Source organism: Malaya genurostris, chromosome 1 (genome assembly GCF_030247185.1).
Source record: "Malaya genurostris strain Urasoe2022 chromosome 1, Malgen_1.1, whole genome shotgun sequence".
NCBI classification, from domain to species: domain Eukaryota; kingdom Metazoa; phylum Arthropoda; class Insecta; order Diptera; family Culicidae; genus Malaya; species Malaya genurostris.
In genome coordinates, this window is record NC_080570.1 from 81,170,301 (window position 1) to 81,192,594 (window position 22,294).

A 22,294-nucleotide genomic window follows, 5' to 3' on the forward strand; every position below is an offset into this window, starting at 1 on the left:
GTCAAACCTTTACCACCGGGCAGCACCCCTTAAGCATGTCCGATTTAGGTCAAATTTTGCATGAAAGCTTTTTTCGAGGTGCTTAAACTTTTGAGTACTAGAACTTAACGAAAATAAAGTTGATCCCAAAATTTTGGCACCCTTATATATACAAGAGCGGTAAAAATCAATGTGTTTTGTCGGTTACGTCACTTATACCATCATATATCTGGAACCAAAAGTCACAACCATTTGATCTTCGAATTAGATCAATGGCACGACAGTAGTTTTCAAACGAGCCCAAGTTTGTTAAAATCGGTTCAGCCATCTCTGAGAAAATTGAGCGCGTTCAAATACAACGCTTTTTGTCGGTTACGTCACTTATACAATCATATCTCCGGAACCAAAAGTCACAGCCATTTGATCTTCAAATTTGATCAATGGTCCGACAGTAGCTTTCAAACGAGCCCAAGTTTGTTAAAATCGGTTTAGCCATCTCTGAGAAAATTGAGCGCGTTCAAATACAACGCTTTTTGTCGGTTACGTCACTTATACAATCATATCTCCGGAACCAAAAGTCACAGCCATTTGATCTTCGAACTTTATAAATGGCCCGACAGTAGCTTTCAAACGAGCCCAAGTTTGTTCAAATCGGTTCGGCCATCTCTGAGTAAATTGAGCGCGTTCTAATATCTTCGAAAAGTGCACACACATACACACACATACACACACATACACACAGACATTTTCCGATCACGTCGAACTGAGTCGAATGGTATATAACACTATGGGTCTCCGAGGCTCCGTTCGAAAGTCGGTTTTTCCAGCAATTCTAATACCTTTCTATAGAGAAAGGCAAAAACCCAAGCAACAATTTTTGTTACGCTAGCTTGTTTGTGACTAGTTTGCAACCAGATATTTGAGTGATTGTTACTAACATCTAACCACTTGCATGACTCAAAAAGCGCAGTTTCTACTAGTTGTTAAGTCGGTTAAAAATAAGTTTTCGTTACGTTGTAATGCCATACTGAAATAACTTATCTTTTCATTACTTCAAAATAACTTGTTTTCAAGTGAACTAGTTGAAACTTAGTCACCATCGACATTATAAACATTGAATGAATCCAGAAAACTTTTCTATCATCAATAAAAGGGCAGAAGAGTACTTTGAATCACAAATTTGATACAAGGTACAAATTTCACAATGATTTTAAAACTGTCGAGCGGAATTTAATTCTACTTAACTGTTTTTCATGCGCCTTCAATCAAAATCTGTTTACAAAGATATAAAAAATAAACAACAAAATAACCCTATGTTCAGAATGCTCAAAATTATTTCAAGTAGAGTGATTTCTCATCATTTCAAATTCATATATAATGAGAATTATAATATTTTCACAATCGATGTTCAATCCCTCTATTATATTTTCTTCGTGTTTATGACAGTGCATGGAGCAAAAATGTCTATTCTGCCTTTCACTATTTTCACAAAAAGTTGTTTTGAAAAAAGTAATATCCTGGTTATATTTATGTTTCATACACTTCTTGAGACTCCATATTGTGTTCGCCATATTCATGCCAACAAAAGTTTTTTGTTTGCATTTTCGTTATCATAACGTTGGGAAAACCTACCGATAACTATCTGAATCAATGAAGAAATTATATGTTATAATTTTATAATATCTACGTTATTGCTATATCAATTCATAGTAACGATTTACATATACGCTAACGTATTTATAATGGTTTCGCAACTGAAAATAAACCTTTTTTCAACTAGTAGCTAAAAGCATAGCGGTGATTAAAGATATGTTAGAATCAAGTAACGAGAACTTACAAATGATAGTTAGTTCAATGTTTACGTTATAAAGAAACACCGCAGTCACCTTGTTTTAACCAGTATAACATAAAAAACATGTTCGTGCTCTTGTTGCAACACAGTTGGGTTAAGTGGTATCAAACCTAGTTACGGGTTGCTACTATTGAAGTCAAATAAACTTATTTTCAACTAGTAGCTAGAAGCATTGTGGTGATTTAAGATATGTTTGGATTAAGTGACGATAGCTTATAAATTATATATAATTCAATATGACACAAAGATGTTATGATGGGAAACCTAAATAACTATTTCGTAACTAGTTATGTTATGATGAAACATTGCTGTCACCATGTGTTAACCAGTATAACATGGAAAACATATTCGTGCTCTTGTTGCAACATAGTTTGGACTTTGCCGTATCAGAACTAGTTGCGGATTGCTACTTGGGTGTGGTGATTTAAGATATGTTTGGATTAAGTGACGATAGCTTATAAATTATATATAATTCAATATGACACAAAGATGTTATGATGGGAAACCTAAATAACTATTTCGTAACTAGTTATGTTATGATGAAACATTGCTGTCACCATGTGTTAACCAGTATAACATGGAAAACATATTCGTGCTCTTGTTGCAACATAGTTTGGACTTTGCCGTATCAGAACTAGTTGCGGATTGCTACTTGGGAAACCTTCTTAGTCCACTTAGTGGAATTTTCATATATCTTGAAAAATCTCCATAGGGAGGAGTACATGAAATTTTCGAAATCGAAAAAAAATTGTTGATGCCAAAAGGCTTAGAATTGCATGAAACGTCGAGATTTAGTGTCATCTCGAAAAAATTTTTTTTAAAAAAAGTCGACTTTTTGGGACTTGGAAGTTGATTTTTTCAAAAAAAAAAAAATTCCCAGAAAGTAGATTTTTTCAAAAAAATTTTTTTTTGAAAGGACACTAAATTTCGATGTTTCATGCAGTTTTAAGAGTTTCGGCATCAAAAAAAATTTTCGATTTTGGAAATTTCATGTACTCCCCCCTATGGTGCTTTTTCAAGATTGAAAATTGTCAAACCTTTACCACCGGGCAGCACCCCTTAAGCATGTCCGATTTAGGTCAAATTTTGCATGAAAGCTTTTTTCGAGGTGCTTAAACTTTTGAGTACTAGAACTTAACGAAAATAAAGTTGATCCCAAAATTTTGGCACCCTTCTATATAAGAGCGGTAAAAATCAACGTGTTTTGTCGGTTACGTCACTTATACCATCGTATATCTGGAACCAAAAGTCACAACTATTTGATCTTCGAACTAGATCAAAGGCCGACAGTAGCTTTCAAACGAGCCCAAGTTTGTTAAAATCGGATCAGCCATCTTTGATACAATTGAGCGCGTTCAAATACAACGCTTTTTGTCGGTTACGTCACTTATACAATCATATCTCCGGAACCAAAAGTCACAGCCATTTGATCTTCAAATTTGATCAATGGTCCGCCAGTAGCTTTCAAACGAGCCCAAGTTTGTTAAAATCGGTTCAGCCATCTCTGAGAAAATTGAGCGCGTTCAAATACAACGCTTTTTGTCGGTTACGTCACTTATACAATCATATCTCCGGAACCAAAAGTCACAGCCATTTGATCTTCGAACTTGATCAATGGCCCGACAGTAGCTTTCAAACGAGCCCAAGTATATAACACTATGGGTCTCCGAGGCTCCGTTCGAAAGTCGGTTTTTCCAGCAATTCTAATACTTTTCTATAGAGAAAGCCAAAACACGTAGATTTTAAAAATGGTTTTGTCATCGGAGTTTATGTGATCTTCTTAACAACCAGAGGATCATGATTGAATATGAAATGAACCATATGTCAGAATTATTGCTGTTGTCACATATATTTTATGTGTCACGCACTTACTTGAATTCATTTTGTCATGTTCATTTTGTGCTCGCAATATGGCGTCAGTTGAAAAACCTAGAACAAACAACATAGGCCAAATCCCTTTTGACCCTTCTACGGTATTTATCACAGTGATTTTAGGGGAAATAATTGCTCATTGATTTTATGGACAATTATGAAGTCTAGCTAATTTTTATAATAAGTATAATTTATTAGCGAATGTACCATTTAGTGAGTTTACTAAATGGCTCTGCGAATCCAATCCTCAACAACTTGTTTTCATGACCAATTGGCATTACGCGAATTCCGTGCTCCGAAAATACGAAACTGAACAACAATTCAATTTTGTGTTTTTCTACAGCGGAGTTAAAACGGCAAAACCTCTAGATTGTGTTCCAGCACAACAATCACATCTTGAACTACTAGTTTCAGCTGAATGCATTCCGTAAAGGGAACAATGTTTGCTTCAGTTTAGCTGCTCCGGAGAAAGGATTTAGAACAATGCATTCTGTATTTTTTATATTTTTCGCAAGTGATTCAACAGAAACGAATTTAAAAGTAAAAATTTCGGAATATCTGCTTGCGAACAAAATTTATCGCAATGTTATGTCCAACAGACTATGTAATTTATTAGTTTTTAATACCAATATACATTATTAAGATTCAATATAGAACTTTATAGTAGCAATTACATGAAAATAATGTGACTATTGAGTAAAATTCTAGTAAAAAGTAAGATCAGATGAAATAAATTTTACAGCACAATTTAAATGAACTTTGTATAAATTTCACAAAAGTATTCTTTAAAATCTACGAAAAAAGTGACGTACATATTACGTGATACAAATGTGCACTGAGCTAAATTTTCTTTTTCACATTATGTATATGATATTCTAATGATTTTGCACTATTAGCATTTCCAATAATAGTTACAAGATGTGTTCAACATCATGTCAAATATATGAGATAATCTTATGAAACATAAAACTCTTCTTAACATTATTTTTACAGGATTTCCATATAACGAATGAAATTTCCAGTCTGAGTCAAATTTATTGGCGCGTCTTATAACCATTACTAGATATCCGCACAACATACATTGGAACAATTTATGAAGCGCATATTATATTCACTTCGAATTTATTTAGATAGGTTCATATATACCATATGACTAGTTTAGTTATATATATATATATATATATATATATATATATATATATATATATATATATATATATATATATATATATATATATATATATATATATATATATATATATATATATATATATATATATATATATAACTTTCAATGGTGGTCATACGAATAGTAGATGATTGCAAACTACTACTTTTCTTTGAGGATTCAAGCTATACTAGTATTCCGTTCGGTAAGGGAGCACCTTATGATATTTGCGAAAGAGAAGTGAGATCCCGAGACTGAAAATAAAAAAATGAATCTTACTAGACAGATAGAGTAATGTAACGTACCGGATATATATTTCATGGTCCGTTAACGCATATCCTTGAACGAAGTTGGATGAGCTGTTTTTTCAGCGATTTAAAATTACATTGAGTTGCGGAACTTCCTGAAAAAAATAATGGTCTGGAGCAGTTGACGAATATCGAGGACACAACTATTCCTTCAGCTTCAAGCAGTACGATTCACGACTTTTATCGGATTTCCATATAAATTATATGGGATATTTTTATAACTTTCATTATGATAACGTTCATTTAGATTTGACGTACACATTAAATAAAGATTATAAGTTTCTATATAATTGCTATGAATTATATTCGGCATATGATTCATATGACAAATCTAATGAATATAAATAAGATTTTCATTTCAGTGTGGACTAAGAGTTCATGAGTTCATTCTGTGCTATCTTTACTTCACATAAGTATTACATGAAAAGTTCTATGGATAAAAATCACATACGTTTTCACGTAGCATTGAAGAGAGAATTTTTCTGAGTGTAGCTATGTCAAAACAATGTTTCAAGCTGTTTCATTAGACACAGAGTGGCACACTTAGGCTCACAGTATATCATGTGTTTTTAGAGGCACAATATAGTTTGTGGCGACTCCCCCTTGAGAATGTTTAAATCGGCATAACTCCGGAACTACTGAACGGATTGCCACCAAATTTGGCACAGATAGTTATTGCTCTTTAGGTCATAAGGGTATTTTAATGGGGGAGCGAGCGGATCGTGAATATATCTTGTTGTATCTAACGTATCAACATAATTTTTGGCACCATTGGAAATATGATCACAATTTTATGATAGTATGTTCAATTGTGTAACATCAACTCAAATAATTCAAAATTAAACTTTTCTGAAATGTTTGGTATCAACGAGTATCAAAGAGAAAAATACATGACGCGTGTTTGACTTTCCTGTATTTTGAAAGCTCATAGCTCAGTGATCTGTGGAATTTATAATCTAACTACCAATAGATAACAAAATTTAACGTTTATGGCAACAACATTGAAGTGTTTCGATAGTACACTATTAAAAAACCTGTCTGATTTGACCCATGTTAGCACATACCAATCAGAAAGCGTTTTGAGTACGAGAACAAAATATGCATCGATATAAGAGACGAATATCTCACAGGGTTGGTAAACGACAATGCGCAATTCAGGCCCCAATGTGGTTCTTAGCCTCTTGTCCAGTAACTCCTATCCCTACCTCCCCGCGGTGCCGGCTGGGGTACGAGTAACCATAGGAAAGATGGGGTAACCAACCCCGGTGAGACCTTGGTCGTATGCTGACAGGGAAGGGGGGGGGGGGCTTGCATTATCTTTACAAAGAACGAGCCTACCCGAGCGTCTGTTCCCCATGTTGGAGCGGCTCGAAACAGCGTCTGTTCTCCATGTTAGGAGCGGCTGATTACCGTCCTTGTGTCATTGTGGGACTCTAAACAGTGCTGACACGATGGCCCTCCGGCGAGACAGGAGGTTGGTGCAGGCCTAACAAGCCGCCCGGAAAACACTTGTTACGAATAATCAGGATACAAATACGACTCGGAATAATTGGCAAAGACCTACGCGACGAGATAAGGACTACGATTGGAAACTTGGCACATGGAACTGCAAATCGCTTGGCTTCCCAGGATACGATCGAATGCTGCATGATGAGCTTCAAATCCGCGGCTTCGATGTCGTAGCACTGCAGGAACTTTGTTGGACGGGACAGAAGGTGTGGAAAAGTGGCCATCGAGCGGCTACCTTCTACCAGAGTTGCGGCACAACCAACGTTCTAGAAACGAGATTTGTAGTGTTGGGCAAAATGCGCCAGCGCGTGATTGGGTGGCAGCCAATCAGTGATAGAATGTGCGTATTGAAGATCAAGGGCCGTTTCTTCAATTACAGCATCATCAACGTGCACTGCCCACATGAGACGAGACCCGATGACGAGAAGGAAGCATTCTACGCGCAGCTGGGATAAACCTACGACAGCTGCCCACGGCGGGATGTAAAACTCGTCATCGGCGACATGAATGCTCAGGTAGGCCGGGAGGCAATGTACTGACCCGTGATCGGGCTGGAGAGCCTGCACGCGGTAACAAACGACAACGGTCAACGATGCGTAAACTTTGCAGCCTCCCGAGGAATGGTAGTTCGAAGCACCTTCTTCCCTCGCAAAGATATCCACAAAGCCACCTGGAGATCACCTGGTCAACATACGGAAAATCAAATCGACCACGTTCTCATCGACGGGCGATTCTTCTCCGACGTCATCAATGTCCGCACCTACCGCAGTGCCAATATTGATTCTGACACAACCTTGTCGCGGTTTGTATGCGCTCAAAACTATCAACGGTGCACAATACTCGTCGCACAAGAACGCCGGGACTAAATCTCGAGCAGCTACTTAGCATTCGTACTGCAGAGGAATACGCGCAACAACTGGAGCTAGTGCTACCAACGGAAGAGCAGCTTGGCGCGGCGACTCTTGAAGACGGCTGGAGGAACATAAGGTCCACCGTGAGTAGCACTGCTGCAACCGCTCTAGGTACGAGGTTATCGAATCGAGGAAATGACTGGTTCGACGACGAATGTCAGCAGTTGGTCGAAGAGAAGAATGCAGCAAGGGCGAGGATGCTGCAACACTGCACTAGAGCGAACGAGGAACGATACAAACAGGCACGGAACAGACAGAACACTGTTTTCCGAAGGAAAAAGCGCCACCTGGAAGACCAAGATAGCGAAGCGATGGAACAGCTGTACCGCGCAAATGATACACCGAAATTCTATGAGAAGTTGAACCGCTCACGTAGAATCTATACGCCACAGGCCGAAATGTGCAGAGATACCACGATCAGCCGACGACAGATTCCCAGCACTTGATCTGACGGAGATAAGTGAGGAAATCGGCAAGCTGAGGAACAACAAAGCCGCGGACAATGACCAGTTACCAGGCGAGCTGCTCAAACATGGAGGAGAGGCACTGGCTAGAGCGCTGCACTGGATGATTTCAAAGATTTGGGAGGAGGAGTTTCTACCGCAGGAATGGATGGATGGAGTGGTATGTCCCGTCTACAAAAAGGGCGATAAGCTAGATTGTTGCAATTACCGCGCAATCACATTGCTCAACGCCGCCTACAAGGTACTGTCCCAAATCCTTTGCCGTCGTCTATCACCTATAGTTAAGGAATTCGTAGGGCCGTACCAAGCGAGATTTACTGGAGCCCGCGCCACTACGGATCACATATTCGCGATAAGACAAGTACTCCAGAAGTGTCGTGAATACAATGTACCCACGCATCACCTATTCATTGACTTCAAAGCGGCATACGGTACAATCGATCGAGAACAGCTATGGCAGATAAGGCACGAATACGGTTTCCCGGATAAACTGACGCGATTGGTCAAAGCAACGATGGATAGAGTGATGTGCTACGTCCGAGTATCTGGGACGCTCTCGAGTTCCTTCGAATCTCGGAGAGGGCTACGTCAAGGTGATGGACTTTCTTGTATCTTGTTCAATATTGCCCTGGAAGGTGTGATTCGAAGAGCGAGGATCAACACGAGTGGCACGATCTTCCGAAAGTCCGTACAACTTTTTGGCTTCGCTGACGATATTGATATTGTGACACGTAACCTTGAGAAGATGATGGAAACCTAGGCGCTAGGCGTATCGGACTGGCCATAAATGCGTCAAAAACAAGATACATGAGAGGAAGAGGCTCTAGAGAAGAAACACTACGCCTCCCATCATGATATTGGTGACGATATCGAGGTGGTTGACGAGTTCGTGTATTTGGGCTCACAGGTGACCGCTGATAATGACACCGGCAGAGAAATTCATAGACGTATTTTGGGAGGGAATTGTGCGTACTTTGGACTCAGCAAAACCCTCCGATCGAGAAAAGTACGCAACCGCACGAAATTGACCATCTACAAAACGCTCATTAGACCGTTTGTTCTCTATGGCCACGAGACCTGGACTATGTTGGCTGAGGACCAACGCTCCCTCAGTGTTTTCAAAAGAAAAGTGATGAGGACCATATATGGGGGAGTGCAGATGGAAGACGGAACGTGGAGACGGCGTATGAATCACGAATTGCAACAGCTGCTAAGAGAACCACCCATCGTACGGATAGCTAAAATCGGACGTCTACGATGGGCTGGGCATGTCATAAGGATGTCGGACGACAGCCCAGTGAAAATGGTTCTTGAATCTAATCCGACTGGTACAATAAGAAGAGGAGCGCAGCGAGCAAGGTGGATCGATCGAGTGGAGGGTGATCTCAGAAGCATCCGTGCTTTGAGTGGCTGGCGACGAGCAGCCATGGACCGAGTTTCGTGGAGACGTATGCTTGATACAGCAAAGGACACCCCAGGCCTATAGCAGTTAGGTAAGTATCTCACTTTTTCATCATTGTCTGAGCAACACTTATCGAATACGGCTTACGGAAGAGCAACATCGAAGACCTCACGCTTTGGGAATGAAGCGAGCCGAAAAACAGTCACCGCCGGACATACACCGTATGCCTGCCAGTGGCTGTTTCCAGTCGCCTTGGGAGCGCTGGGTTGGAATTCATTGTGAGTTCCAAATGCACCTACTGATTTCGCCCGAAATGGATTGTTTCATCTTTGGAATCCAATTGGAAATTACAATGAATTTCTGGCCAAAGTTTACAGATTGTACACTCCAAGAGCCTAAATGCAGATTTTGTTGTTCGTGACAATTCAAGGAACTTTTCAGTGTCACAGATCTTCATAAAGCATTCGTTGGATTTTCTTCACTTCATACCAAGAGCATCAGATTAATCAAAATGGAAGTTGTAAAAGTTTGCGCCTTCACTAACACATTCAATTACGACGGTAACGCTCTCTCGCAATGCGAAAATGAAAGTATTGTTGTATAACACCTTTTTATATTAGTATCGGTGACGTTTCGGAATATGCCATGCGAAGCAGGGTTGCCACATATACAGATTTATCTGTATTGTGATTCTCCTGAAAAATACCGATTTGAATGTTGCGAAAGGAAAGCATTTCTTAACACCGCTAAAATCCACATTTGTTTAAAAATGTGTTTGGAGTGAGCGAGTTATTATTTTTATTATTAGTATTCTTAATAGTATTATTCTCTAGGCTTTGGATGATGAGCTACAGGGCGCGTACTTCCCTTTGGCGGATGGGGGTGAGAGTCAATTTATACTTCGCATTGACAAAGTCGGACCATACCGAGATCGATCGATTGTTCGCTTATAAAAGTAAAAAGATGAAAATTATTATGTTGTCTGGATCGATCACGGAGTGGACAGGACTAATAATGCTTGAAATTGACATTAGGTGGTTTCGAGCATTCTCATGCCTGGAATTGGTCACCAATTTGAATTATCGTGATCCAGTTGGGATGAATATTAATATATCATATTCGTCCTGAGCTTGGTGAATTTAATGCAAAAAGGAGGACTAGTGTTATCAGGAATAGGAGTAAATTGACATCTTACGAACCGTTAAGAAACTCTCAAGCCTTTCCGATCCGGTTCGGTATCGGTAATGTTTACAAATTGCAATGACGGCGAAACTGATTTATGAAGTGTAAATACACTTTCAAGTCGGGAAAGGTTTGAATGTACTTGGACGCAGATGTCACCTTCTAACTAAGAGTGTGAGATGTGTGTTTCTGGAAGAGAACGGTTCACGCGGACCATTTCATACAATCACACCTAGTATTTCTTCACGAAATACATGTAGTTCTTGTTTCCTGGATGCGTGCTCAACACTAGAAGGCCCAAAACTTAGTATAGACCTAAATTGTTCAAAAGCAGTCAAATTGATTGAAAGAGAGAAAGTCAATAATAAAAACTGTGACAGAATAAATAAAAGCTAGTGAAGTGTGCCTTAGTGCATATATCGTTAAATAAAGAATTAAAAAAGTTCGCAGAATTTTAAGCAATCCTTCCATTGTTTACATATTGTGACTTTCATGGGCAATCTAGTGTTAAATGCACATCCTTACATTATATAATTTAACAAGCTTACTAACACCTGATTTTATTTGATTTTATTTTCTCAACGAAAACCGAGCCTGTTGAAATAAAGGATTATCATCGAGATTTAAGACCAAGAAAAAGACCCTAGAATGCTCTCAAGAAAATGAAGAAAAATAGAATAAATTTTATAATTACCTAACTTTTGGTAAGAAAAATGCAATACGATTTTTACTATCACTTTTATTATTATTATTATTATTATTATTATTATTATTATTATTATTATTATTATTATTATTATTATTATTGTAATTATTATTATTATTAATCTTGTTATTATCCTTTAGTCTTGATAATCTATTAGCTTGTGATATTAACAGGTTTCTCCGGTACAGTAAAAAGCAATGCAATGAGGCAAAAGGAAACGTAACGTAACATCGATAAAGATAGAAACAATCAAAATAGATAAGATTGAATAGTGTTAGTAGACCAAACATATCTACATTGAGTTATGAACTTTAAAATAATAATCGTAAGTACCGCTTCAGACATAAAAGACTATATAGGAAAGCAGGGCCAAGACCGAAGCGGATACAATGCGAAATTTTGCAAAGTTTCATCGATGAGGACATTTAAGACACAGAAGCAGTTGATAGGATGACAAAATACCAATACGATACAGACGCTCGACTCAATGATTGACTGGTTACAGGGTGAAGCACACACTTCCTGCCCAAGTGACAAATTCTCTGGCGAACTTGCAATAGAAGATATTCATATCTTTCGTTGCAAATTGATAACCGTAAAGGAATCTGTCGCTTGGGTTACATGTTGAAGGGTTTCCTCCTTCGTTACTAGTGTTCATTTGGGCACCATAGCCTAGTTCGTCCGGTATGGAAAGTGCGGATCGTTGTAACCACCCCCCTCGGCCAGAGTAGCCCATAAAGGGGAAAAAAATATTATTCCTAATAGTATTATTATTATTATTATTATTATTATTATTACTATTATTATTATTATTATTATTATTATTATTATTATTATTATTATTATTATTATTATTATTATTATTATTATTATTATTATTATTAATAATATAACTTCGTGAACTTCAAATCTGTTGTACCTGGCGTATATTAGAAAATGAAAAAGGATTCGTTTCAAGTTTAGAATATACAGTTTAAAAATAGTAGCTGTTTAACTGTGTGTAGGTGCATCGTTTCAAATTCTAGTAGTGAAAAAGAGGAAAGCTTGTACAATTCACACATTCGATCAACTAGCCTATATTCGGAAGTATGAAAGAAGCGTATCAGTTTTTTAGTATTCACGACACGGTCACGGACACATACATCAGACCCTGTCAGCATATCATGTCATTTGGATGGGTGCCCAGTGCTGCTGTTTTGGCGCGACATTTGACATTTCTCTCCCCTTGTTCTATATACGAGATTGGATGAGGGCGCCATGCTCGAAGAAATGATGCTGCCAATGATTTGTTCGGGAAATGTAAGAGCTAGATATCTTGTTAATATGATGTCTTGTTAATATGTTACCAAAGCTCATTTGCTCACTCAGTGAGCAAAAAAAGCAACAACCTTTTCTCATTTCTATCCAAGCTAAAAACAAAAAAGGCGGGTGGATAATGTCAGAGACATAACTGGATGTCGTGAATACGAAAACAACTGACATGTTCCTTAACACTTCCGAATATCAATTAGTTGATCAATTGTATGAATTATGCAAGCATTCCCCTTTCTCACATTTTTCGCAAAAACAAAGAAGGCTTCACTTGATCTCGATTACTGTGAATTTCACACAGCGAAAAGTGCACAAATCTAATTAAACCGTTGTAGATTTGCACTAAACTCAGGTTTTTTTACCTTCGATTTGCGAAGAAGAAATCCTAATAGTTCTTTAGAAAACTTTTAGAGCAATTAGAACGACTGATTTTGTGTGATGCTCCCCACCGTTGTCCTCTTTTCGTTGTTTTTTTCACCAATGCAAACAACTGGCAGCTGTGACGTAATCGCTCTTGTCGGAAGCGAAACTAGCTTTGCAAACGATACAAAATACATCTGCTCGCAGTGGCGATAGAATCCAAACTGATCCAATTTTTGTTAAGAGGTTTCTTTTCACATGATTTCGTTTGTAGCTTTTTCACTAATGGGCAGTCCTAGCGGCTATAAAAATAGTCGCATACAGAAAATTAATGTCGATTATTTCATTTTGGATTCGCATTTCATTGAAAGAAACCATCAGGATGCTGTACGGGATTCATTCCTGCCTTTCAGAAGGACCTAATTGTGGAACTTATTATGATATTAAGCACTGTTCGGAACATTTTTCTCGAACGATTAGTTGTACAGCAGCAGATATTTTGTTCTTTTCCTCAAATGAGACAGGTTTTTCAATAGTGTACTATTGAAATACTTCAATGCTGTTGCTATACACGTTTGAGTTGAAAAATTTCGATTCTATTGGTAGATATATTATAAAAATCCTTGTACAGATCACTGAGCTATGAGCTTTAAAAATACGAGAAAGGCAAACGCGCCTTATGAATTATCCTCTTTGATACTCGTTTATACCAAACATTTAAGAAAAGTTTAATTTTGAATTATTTGAGATTATGTCACACAATTGAATATTTTATCATAAAATTGTGATCATATTTCCGATGGCATGTAGCAAAAATTATGTTGATTCGTTAGATACAACAAGAGATATTCACGATCAAAAACTTATCACTCTCTCAGAGGGTAAATTTTGAAAAGGCACCCCATAGTAAAGTAAGTCGTATTCACGACAAAAATCGATACTGTATGATCCATGAATTATCGGTATTGCGGTACAGAGGTTAAAAATCTGTATAAATACCTAATTTTGGGTCAAAACCAACCCAAAATCAACTAAAGTGCATCTCCCCAATTTTGGGTAACGAGTGCTGACCTCAAAATTGAGGTGAATGTAAGTTTAGTACAAATGTTATAAAACAGCACGCTACCCATTTTTACCGATCAACTCCAAGTTTGATTAGATAACGATCTAATTTCTGGGTAGTTTATGGAAGAATTCGACAAAGAGTGATTTCTTCTAAAAAATAGATAGAAATGATTTTCAGTGTAAAGTGGAGTTAATACCGATCTAGTACTATTTAAGTGATAATTATTGTACTTGCATATACACCTTATTACCTGCTTTACATAAGCTTCAAGTTCCTCTAGAGTGTGGTCTATGGACCATGAAAATTAAAATCAATATTTTTGCACATAACATTCAAATAATTTTAAACGTATCAAGAAAATCACTTCTCATACAGCAAAATAAATTTTCTCTTATATTCAATTTTCAGTGTTATATACATTTTACGTGCCACATTGCACTTGATTTTCAAATATTGTATATATAAGATTTCAATATGCTACTATTGAAATCTATATGTTTAAAACAAAGTCCTGACATTACATTCCTTTTGTGGAATTTGGCGTTTCTGTTTCACAACAGACTTCGCAGCCAATTCTGTCAGCTTAGAGCGAAATAAACAGTCAGTTCAGCAACGCCATCGCACGGCATCACATTCAACAATTCATGTCAATTGTATGGGTGCGCTGTGCTGCTATTTTGGCGCGCACGAATTTGACATTTCTCTCCCCTACTTCTATGTATGAGATTCGATGCGAACTAACCTGTGGGCATCATGTTCGCCAAAAAGGATGTTGTCAATTTTTTTCTTCAATATTATAATATAATTTTAAGGCACACTGCTTAAGCTCTAAGATGCCAAGGGTATTTACTAATCTTAATTACGACTGACTTAAAACTAGAATAGTATCATTATGTAATGTAGTATCGGTGTAGCGGATTCTCGAGAATTCAGTTTTCATCTGGCGATCGACAGTGGCCGGTGAATTGAATATTGCATGAGGGTCTCCCATATGGCGTTGGTGAATATCCATGTTGGCCGCATCCTTCGGTCCGTGTGGGTCCGCGGGAAACACCCCCAGGCTACGAAGGCCCGGCGGGTGGCCCGCATGGTGGTCATCGACTGGAGCGGTCTTCCGTGGGCGGTGATGATGATATTGCCGAAGAGAATGAAAGAGAAGTAAATATTGTGGAAAACGTGGTAAAAAGGGGATGTGGGAACAAAATGTCTAAAAACGACAAAGATCTAATTAGTTGCCATCGAGATGGTGAAGAGACAGGGAAGGGGAACGAAAAGGTTTGTTACAAAAAAAAAGATCTTATTAGTTCCAATGAAGATGGTGGACAGGGACGGGGATCGAGAGTATCGGGCGAATGTTAGTGTCGAACCTGTAGGTGGAGTTTATACTTTCTGAGCGAGGAATAACACATTACACTTGTATATCAATGTGTTTAAGGTACTGGTATATTAGAAGCATATATGAACTATCCCGACTCGCCAACACATCCCGAACTGGAACCTTAGGCGGTCTATCTCGGACCCTAAGGAATTCCAGTAGCTTTGACCTGGCGTCGCGATACTCTACGCACGACCACACGACATGCTCGATGTCCATAACCGTCGCCGGATATTGTCAATGATTTGTTCAGAAAATGTGAGAGCAGGATATCTTGTTAATATGATGTCTTTGCCTGATCTTTTAGTTTTGTCATACTGCATTTTCTTGAATCAAATTGTGTCTCATGCGAATCGAACAAATACATTAACAGTCCAGCCGTGGATGTACATAACACTTTGTTCAAAAAGTCCCGGGATTGACACAGATATGACGTTTGTAATGTCAAACTTACCTTATTTTTCGAAAGTTATAACCTTCAGATGGCATGTGTCAAATTATTAAAAAATAATTAATTATAAATTGTCACTTCGATCGTACCACAAACATAAGTGGCGTTACTTATTCATTTCTCGGTTGATTTTTTCATTAGGGCGTATAAGCAAGTGACAGTTTCTCTTTAATCACTCTCTCTTTCGATTATTGTGATGTGATGAAAAAGATTTTCTTTGATTTCACTACTCTGTTTGAAAGTCGAAAGTTTCGTGAATCATTTTATGCTAAGAGTTGAGTGATAAACGTGGAAACAGCTTGGTAATTTATAGAAGAGAAAGTAAACAAAGAGAAACTGTCACTTGCTTATACCACAGACTAACAGACATGACAGTATGAGTAAATTCTTATAAAAAAAAGTACGGGTGTGTAATGTCAGAGACATAACTGGATGTCGTGAATACGAATAAAACAGGCACAATTTCTTTACACTTTCGAAGTCGAATTGATAGTTGATCGATTGTGTGAATCGCGAAACTTTTTCCCTTTTCACTACTAAAATTTTCAACGATTTTTGACGTAGATTATCTCATTTCGGATTTGCATATTTCATTGAAAGAAACTATCAAGATGCTGTACAGCATTCATTTCTGACTTTTAGAAGGACCAAATTGTGGAATTCTCTAGGATATTTAGCATAGTTCGGAACATTTTTCTCGAACGATTTTCGCACAGCGAAAAGTGCACGAAGCAAATCAAATTATTTTGGATTTTTACTAAACTGATGATTTCTACTTTCGATTTGCAAAGAAGTAATCTTAATAGTTCTTTAGATAACATTTAGAGCCATTAGAACGGCTAATTTTATATAATGCTGTCCACTTTTCGTTTCTTGTTTTCTTTCTCTCCGATGCAAAGCACCAACAGCTGATACAATCGAAACTGGTTTAATGCGTCTTCTCGCCTTGACGACCGGAAGGCAAATGAGACCTGAGCGTTTGAGGTTTTTAACCACGCAGAAGGTGTGCTCTCCGATGCCGCTGTTTGAATGCGTCTTTTCGCCCCGACGTCTGCTTTCATCCAACGCACAGAAAGAAACTATCAATCTTCGACCACGGTTCCCCCTTTATAATGTTCAGTTGAAGATATGTGCCTGACTACCTCAAAATCGTCGTCCTTGAGCGAAAAACCCAAGCAAAAGTAAAGAGTTTTCCGCGATGTTCAAACATTTTCAGAAAACTTAATTTTTGAGTTGTTTATGGTTATCTCACACTGTTCAAAATATTATCCTAAATTCCTGATCACATTTTCGATGAAATAGTGAAAGAATTATGTTGCTGCCATTAATACAAGTCGAGATATTCACGATTAAGTTCTGCCCATTCTTCCATATGGCTAATTTTGAAAAGGCGCCCCATAGTAAAGTAAGTCGTATTCACGACAATAACTTTTCGTGATGCACTAGTTCCACCTATATTGTACTGCGCGTACTATTTACTATCTGTACACCCCTTGTGTTATGTAAAAGTTTTTGTCGTGAATACGACTTACTTTACTATGGGGCGCCTTTTCAAAATTAGCCATATGGAAGAATGGGCAGAACTTAATCGCGAATATCTCGACTTGTATTAACGGTAGCAACATAATTCTTTCACCATTTCATCAAAAATATGATCAGGAATTCAGGATAATATTTTGAACAGTGTGCGATAACCACAAACAACTCAAAAATTAAGTTTTCTTAAAATTTGAAAACAACGCGGAAAACTTTTTACTTTCGCTTGGGTTTTTCGCGCAAGGACGACGATTTTGAGATAGTCAGGCACATATCTTCAACTGAATGCGTATAAAAGGGGAACCGTGGTCGAAAATCGATCATTTCTTTTCGTGCGTTCGATGGAAGCAGACGTCGTGGGAGTGGAATCATCAACCAGCAGCGACAGAGAATGCACCTTCTGCGTGGTTAATAAAAACCTCAAACGCTCAGGTCGCATCTCTCATTCGCTTGCTGGCCATCGAAGCGCGTGGACCAGCCAGCAGCAGCAGCGGGAGTTAACCAGAAGCGAGAGAGAATGCACCTTCCGCGTGGTTAATAAAAACCTCAAACGTTCAGGTCGCATCTCTCATTCGCTTGCTGGCCATCGAAGCGCGTGGACCAGCAAGCAGCAGCAGCGGGAGTTAACCAGCAGCGAGAGAGAATGCACCTTCTGCGTGGTTAATAAAAACCTCAAACGTTCAGGTCGCATCTCTCATTCGCTTGCTGGCCATCGAAGCGCGTGGACCAGCCAGCAGCAGCAGAGGGAGTTAACCAGCAGCGAGAGAGAATGCACCTTCTGCGTGGTTAATAAAAACCTCAAACGCTCAGGTCGCATCTCTCATTCGCTTGCTGGCCATCGAAGCGCGTGGACCAGCCAGCAGCAGCAGCGAGAGAATGCACCTTCTGCGTGGTTAATACAAAACCTCAAACGCTCAGGTAGCATCTCTCATTCGCTTGCTGGCCATCGAAGCGCGTGGACCAGCCAGCAGCAGCAGCGGGAGTTAACCAGCAGCGAGAGAGAATGCACCCTCTGCGTGGTTAATAAAAACCTCAAACGTTCAGGTCGCATCTCTCATTCGCTTGCTGGCCATCGAAGCGCGTGGACCAGCCAGCAGCAGCAGCGGGAGTTAACCAGCAGCGAGAGAGAATGCACCCTCTGCGTGGTTAATAAAAACCTCAAACGCTCAGGTCGCATCTCTCATTCGCTTGCTGGCCATCGAAGCGCGTGGACCAGCCAGCAGCAGCAGAGGGAGTTAACCAGCAGCGAGAGAGAATGCACCTTCTGCGTGGTTAATAAAAACCTCAAACGCTCAGGTCGCATTTCTCATTCGCTTGCTGGCCATCGAAGCGCGTGGACCAGCCAGCAGCGGGAGTTAACCAGCAGCGCGAGAGAATGCACCTTCTGCGTGGTTAATAAAAACCTCAAACGCTCAGGTCGCATCTCTTATTCGCTTGCTGGCCACCAAGGCGAGAACCAGCAGCGACTGAAACTGGATTCTGAGTCTGTTATTGGATCTAAATTTAGGTCTTGAACTCAGGGTCCAGTTCTCTATTCCAGACTTCTATTCGGTTGTTCTTAAAACCATAATAATACTCCTAAAGAATTATGCGGAATTTACTTTACTGTACCTCTATACAACCCATTTTTTATTCATGGCGAAAAATCGTCTTCAAATTTCAGAGCTTAGTTCCGGAATATGAGTTTAGAATTCAGAGTCTGCGTGCTGAACTGGATTCTGGAAAATGATTGTAGTTCTAGAACTAAAATCCAACTGAGTTCTGAGTCTGTTCTATGTTCTAAATTTAATTCTTGAACTCAGATCCAGTTATTAATTTCAGAATTCTTCAAATCGGTTCTTTTGTCGTGAATACGACTTACTTTACTATGGGGTGCCTTTTCAAAATTTACCCTCTGAGAGAGTGATAAGTTTTTGATCGTGAATATCTATTGTTGTATCTAATGAATCAACATAATTCTTGCGACATGCCATCGGAAATATGATCACAATTTTATGATAAAATTTTCAGTTTTGTGACATAGTCTCAAATAATTCAAAATTAAACTTTTCTGAAATGTTTGGTATAAACGAGTATCGAAGAGGATAATTCATGTGGCGCGTTTGCCTTTCTCGTATTTTTAAAGCTCATATCTCAGTGATCTGTGAAAGGATTTATATAATCTAACTACCAATAGAATCGAAATTTTTCAATTTAAACGTGTATAGCAAAAGCATTGAAGTACTTCAATAGTACACTATTGAAAAACTTGTCTCATTTGATCCATGTCAACACCAGCCAATCAGAACGCGTTCTAAGGAAGAGAACGAAATATCTGCTGCTGTACAACAAATCGTCCGGGAAAAATGTTCCGAGAAGTGGTGAATATCGCAGTGAGTTCCTCAATTTGGTCCTTGTGAATGCTAGAAACGAATCCCTACAACATATTGATAGTTTTTTTCAATAAATTATGCATATCCGAAATGAAATAATCGACATTAAAATTCTATATGCGGCTATTTTTATAGCCGTTAGGACCGCCCATTAGTGAAAAAGCTACAAACGAAATCACATAAAAGGAAATCTCTTAACAAAAATTCAATCAGTTTGGATTCTATCGCCACTGCGAGCAGATGTGTTTTGTGTCGTCTGCACAATTAGTTTCGCTTTCGACAAGAGCGATTACGTCACAGCTGCCAGTCATTAGCATTGGTGAAAAAACAACGGTGGAGAGCATTGCACAAAATCAGCCGTTCTAATGGCTCTAAAAGTTTTCTAAAGAACTATTAGGATTTGTTGTTCGCAAATCGTAGGGAAATATCCTCAGTTTACTGCAAATCTAGAACAGTTTGGTTAGATTTGTGCACATTTCGCTGTGTGAAACTCACAGTAAACGAGATCAAGTGAAGCCTTCTTTGTTTTTGCGAAAAATGTTCCAGAGTTTAATGTCGTAGAGAATTACGCAATTTGACCTTTCTGAATGCTAGAAACGAGTCCCTTCAGCATATTGATAGTTCCTTTCAATAAATTATGCAAATCCGAAATGAAATAATCAACATTAAAATTCTGAATGCGGATATTTTTATAGCCGTTAGGACCGCCCATTAGTGAAAAAGCTACAAACGAAATCAGGTAGAAACAAGCCTCTCAATAAAAAGTGAAGCCTTCTTTGTTTTTGCGGAAAATGTGCAAAGGGGAATGCTTGCATAATTCATACAATTGATCAACTAATTGATATTCGGAAGTGTTAAGGAACATGTCAGTTGTTTTCGTATTCACGACATCCAGTTATGTCTCTGACATTACCCACCCGCCTTTTTTTACTAGTTGGTTTCCCCTCGTTTGTCAACACCGATCAGCTGCTTGCAGGGATGCCTGATTTCATCAAAATATTTGAAAATGAATCGTCACAATAAATTATTATGTTACGTTGATAATATATTTAACTTTTTCGCGATGTTGGAAGGTAACCATTTGTTTGACTCAACGTTGTTCATCTAAACTATTTTTTATTGTGTTGGTAGTTTTCACCCGAAATTAAGTGGCGGCAGACCAGAAGCAAGTAAATTTTATAACAAAACGGGTTCGATTTTGTATTGCGTTGGAGGATGAGAAGTAGGCACAATTATGTATATAGTTTTGGCAATACGTATTAAGTCTGTATCCTGCATGAAATTCGCATGGACGTATACAAATCAATACATTACAGGTAATTCTGTATGAATGGCAGCTCTGTTGGTAAATGAAAAAAATAAACACAGTCTAGATGACAGACAGGATGTTTTTGATAGGGTAACGTGGTGCCATCATGACACATGTGAGTACTGCCCCAAATAAAGGAATATTCGAAATGACCGTTAAAAGGATTGAAGAATCTAATTTGAGTGTCCTGTCTGTTAATCTGTGCTTATACGCCCTAATGAAAAATCAACCAAAATTTATGAAAAAAATGGAAATAACGAATTCTGTGTATTGATAAAATATTACTTTCAAACAGAAAATCCGCGCAAGCTCAGCAATGGTTTGAGAAGTGTTATCTAAACGGATCCATTAAAAACAAAGATGTGTGGTATTCTGATTTTAAACGTGAAATGAAGCAGACGTCCGAATTAAATCAAGCAAGTTCGTACGATTAGATGTGCTGAAATGGTTAGGACATTAACTGCAAGTGGTTTTACGATCTTACACGAAAATCTGAGATTTTTCCAAATGGGTGACGCGCTCGATCACAATCGAACAAAAACAATCAACGATCCAGAGAGCTATTCGGCACTGTTTAGTCGCAATAAAAAGGATTTTTTCCGTTGGTATGAAACAGTGAACGAAACATGGATCCACCATTTTTCTCCAGAGTCATATTATATCAGCATTCAGACGGGGAAAACCATACGAAAACGCAACAGGTAGCTGGAGCAATCGTGCCTTCAACTTTTATGTACTCGAGGTATAACTAACATCGACTATCTTGAAAAGGAAAGCACCATCAAAAGAAATTATTATTTTGAAGTGCGAAATCGAAAAAACGGTCTCAAATGAAAAAAATCATTTAAAACCAAGACAATGCACTGTGCCACAAGTCAATGAAAACAATGACCAAATTGGCTCCGATCTGTTTTTTCACCCACTATATTTTCAATGATCTAGCTAGCAACTACTTGTTCTTTGCTGATCTTAAAAAGATACTCAAGGGTAAATTTTTTGGCTCGAATGAGAGAGTCATCGCCGCAACTGAAGTTTATTTTGAGATCATGGATAAATCATTCTATAAGTACACTGATAAAAATTTGAGAAGGTGAACCGTTCACGTAGAGGCTACACGCCACAGGCCGAAATGTGCAGAGATACCAGTGGTAACCTTCTCAC